Source organism: Anoplopoma fimbria, chromosome 16 (genome assembly GCF_027596085.1).
Source record: "Anoplopoma fimbria isolate UVic2021 breed Golden Eagle Sablefish chromosome 16, Afim_UVic_2022, whole genome shotgun sequence".
Lineage (NCBI taxonomy): Eukaryota > Metazoa > Chordata > Actinopteri > Perciformes > Anoplopomatidae > Anoplopoma > Anoplopoma fimbria.
In genome coordinates, this window is record NC_072464.1 from 4,209,655 (window position 1) to 4,213,912 (window position 4,258).

Consider the following 4,258-nt stretch of genomic DNA (forward strand, 5'->3'; position numbering starts at 1 on the left):
TAAAGGTGCTTCCCTCATGTACATTCCTTCTCTGTCTCCACCATTAGCAGCTATGACTGTTTCTCCTTGTTTGAAAAAACGACGCAAGTAACATCACGTTTTGCAGCTGCATATCGCTTTTGGCAGTTTTTCATAAGCTTCCGTTAAGAGATGATGTCCCATTCATTTTTTTCAATGTGCATGCAGCAGCAGCCTCAGGTAGCTAAACGTTAACAAATGGGTTAGCAGGAAGCAAAGTGTTATGGAAGTAAAGTAAAAAAGAATTGCCATTTCCCTGTGGTCATGTAAAAAAAATACCCAAATGAACACTGTAATCCCATTACATTACATTATTGTTACGGCATCTCTACAGGAATTATTCCATCCTAAGCTTTATGATTCATATCAAATCAGAGTAACAAAACAGGCATTCTGAGGAGTAACTCACTTGGATCCAGTTGGACGTTTTTAGCATATAGAATTGGTCAAATCAAATTACACTAACAAAAGCATGCTGGCATTTCAAAGACATTATCAAAAATGTAATCAAGAACTCATCGCAAGCAAATTTAATCATATTACTGATTATAGTTGCTTTTGTTTTGTTATCTAAATATATCATCCATTCAACAAGTTACTACCCAAGACTGGTTCTTACATTGTTCACGTGTTTTTATTGCTGCACACTCATCCAAAAGGCTGGAAATGGGTTTGAACGCAGATCCAGGATTCAAAGCTGAAACGCAACTGACTTCCAGCTGATATTTTTTAAAGTCTAGAACATTTTTGTTCCATAGGTTTATTTGAAAAAGCTCTTTTACTCTCCAAAGTGTGTGCATGTGTGTGCATAAAGCAATTTATAATTGATTGTGCTGAATGTGCCTTAAGTCCTGCCAGCACATGGAGCCAATGGAAAGACATCCGGCTCCCTCTACTACTCGGGCCACAACAGTAGTCAGAACATGTGCAATGTTATATTCAGGTAGGCTGGAAGCATCCTAAAATATCTGCTTTCCTCAAACCACAGACACAATCTCATTCAGCCTTTGACGGTAACAACCCACAGCTTAGGCAGGTTTGACTTCATTCTAACCCAGGACTGAACTTGCTTTAGTGGGTCAAGCTTTCCACCCCTGTCCTTCTCTTTCTCCATTAATCTACTGAAAAATGTACCAGACTCAAGAATGTATTCATTCAGGGGGAAATTATTTAGATATATGTATGCACATATTTAGTTTTTATAATAAAGTATATTTTGATTTGACAATGCAACTAAAATAAAAATGTTTCAGATATTTTTCAGTAAATAAATGATAGGGAGTTGGATTGCATGAATAAAATAGTTTTCAATGTGTCCTAACAGACTTGTTAATTATATAATTCTACCTGCATGTAATAAGATACACCATCAGAGTTTCACATGTTGCTGTGCGCTCCCTCATTTTAGGCTGACATTCTGTTTTCTCCACCGCTGTACAGCAAACAGAACCAACAGGGCTTGTATTCCCTATCACACTGTATTAGCATAATGCTATTCTTTTTGTCTCATGCCTTGTTGTTTTCTCATATTCCCCATCTTCTAATCTGCTCTACTGCTCCTCCACTGGCTCGGTGGCATGCTGTGTGTGTACACAGGAAGTGTCCGGTGAGCTGCTGCCTCCACCCGCCCACCAGTCACCTCAATATGAAAGTGTGTGAAGTTACATGCAGAATATGCATAGCATATAAATGGAGTTCAGTGATTATTTTTGTATTTAATATACATAATATAACATTTCTGAGGATTTTCAATCCTGTGTTTTATATATTTTTTCTTTTAAACTACCCATAATAAACATCTCTCATACTCAAACACTTTTTTTATTCACATACGTCATGTCTGCCATAATGGTGCCACACTAGACACCAGCATGTCTCACTCCCAACACGGCAAATACCGTCGCTTGGTCAGCAATCATCAAACCTCTCTAGGTTCGCCTTTCGCATCAGTTTTGGAAATGTCAGGGACGGTGTGTTATTTATTCTCTTGCTCATTACATGTATAGTCTCTTTTCAAAATAAATAATAATTACCTCGTTGTTTGGTTTACTTATGCAACAAAAGTATTTGGTCTGATTTAGGAAAGGATCCTGGCTTGAGTTAAAATCAGGCAGCAACCTCCTGTTCTGCAGAGTAAAGCCAGTACAGAAGTGTATTATTTTGCATTATCTCTACTGACCAGCAGGGGGCGACTCTTCTGGTTATAAAAATAAGTCTAATTGCCTAGAAGTCTATGAGAATATGACTACTTCTCACTTGATTTATTAACTCACACCACGAGATTATGGTCTCAATCACCAGTTTAAAGTCTTCTTCGATACAGCATGATGTTGATTTAGCATGTATTTAGCATTTATGCTCCATTTAGAGTCAAATAGACCATAAAGCAGGGTATGCTTTAGGGCGTGGCTTACTGTGATTGACAGGTCGCTGCCGCTGCCAGAGATGTGTACGGCGTCTTTATGTCACTCCTCCATAGTCCAGATATAGTAACTTCCATTAATCAGTTGCAAAAAGTCAAGATGGCGATGGTGTAATTGTCACACTGAAGGCTTCATAACAGCAATCCACAAAACCATGGGTGACTACGTCCACTTCATATATACAGTCTATGGTTAAAAAAGGTATAAGTATGTTTGTTACGTAACTTTTTTCAGCAGTGTTAGTTAAATTACCGCACAAAATTAAGATTAGTAATTCAACCTTGACTTTGGACACAAACCACGTCGGTATCAGACAGGTTGGGAGTGAGCATGGGTTACTTAAAAATATTTTTCAGCAATGCTCGAGGTTTGCAAAGGCTTTTGGTCCAAACTGACTAATGTTAGCATGCTATAATCCTAAAATAATATGGTAAACATGCTATATATGAAAAATGTTATGTCACTGTGAGCACGTAAGCATGCTCAATTTGGCATTTAGCTCAAAGGCTGTGCCTATGTACTACTTTATAGAGTTCTGAGCATTGCTATTGGAGGTTCAGAACCATTAACCTTTCAGTACCTTATCAACGAACTATTGCTTTCCTGTTTATATACAACCTTTACAAAGTAGAGCAGATAGAAACATAACAAGAAATAACAAAATCACTTAAATCATCTGAGGCATTGACAGCCCTCTGTCACAGCTCTGCCCCTTCTCTCCTGCCACTCCACATCTCACTCAACTAATCAGTTCATTCAGTGCACCTGTCTGCCACACCCACCTCATCAGTCCAATCACTCTCACCTGCACATTCCAGATCGTTCTCCACATTATGCCAGACTTTCACGCGTTTACCCTCCGATTGATTCCCCGTTACCGACCCTGCCTGTTTGGACTTCTCCGCCTTGCCTCTGACCCGGTAAACAACTCCGCCTTCCGTCCCCGACCACAAGATTTTTGTCTTTCCTCTGCCCCGGTAAAACGCCATAGCCTTCTGTCTCCGACCACGAGATTAGCCTCGGCTTTCCCTGGTTTCCGTCTGCCTTCTCCCCTGACGGCTTGGCTTTCTACCGAGCGGATTTCTCCATGTGAGTTAATCAGAGACTGTTCACCTGCTGTATTTTCTGCCTGGAATAAAACTTTGTTAAACGATTCTGTGTGTCCGTCGTACTGCTTCTGGTTCCACACCTGTTACAGTACGATCTGGCCAGAACTTGGACTCAGCATACGACACCCCGTCACAAGCCCGGTTCGTGTTGATCGAGGAAGCTATTCAGCGACACGAGACCCAGTTCGTCGCCAACACAACTGTGGTTCACCACACTCTGGCTAACCAGGAGCAGATTATGACCGCCTTGATTCATCAGGTACAGCAACTCACGGCGGCCATTACCCAGACGATCGCGGTGCCACCGCCGCCACTGCCGCCACTGCCGCCACCTGCTCCGGCGCGTTCAACGCCCGTCTCAGACCCCCGAATTGGGGAGACGAAATGCAACACTGGGGATCCTGAGAGCTGCAACGCGATCCTGACGAACTGCTCCATCTTGTTTGCGTTGCAGCCCCACACCTTCGCTTCAGAGGACGCGAGAGTGGCGTTCACCATCAACCACCTGACGGGAAGAGCTCGACGGGAAGAGCTCGCCTGTGGGGGACGGCAGAATGGAATCGCCATACTTCGGCCTGTGCCTCATTCCGGTCCTTCTCCAACGAGCCACGCAAGGTCTTCGGGGTGGTTTCCATGGGACCGGGCTTCAGCAGGGTCGCCAACCTGTCACAGACTATGCCATTGATTTCCGGACCAAAGCACGATTAA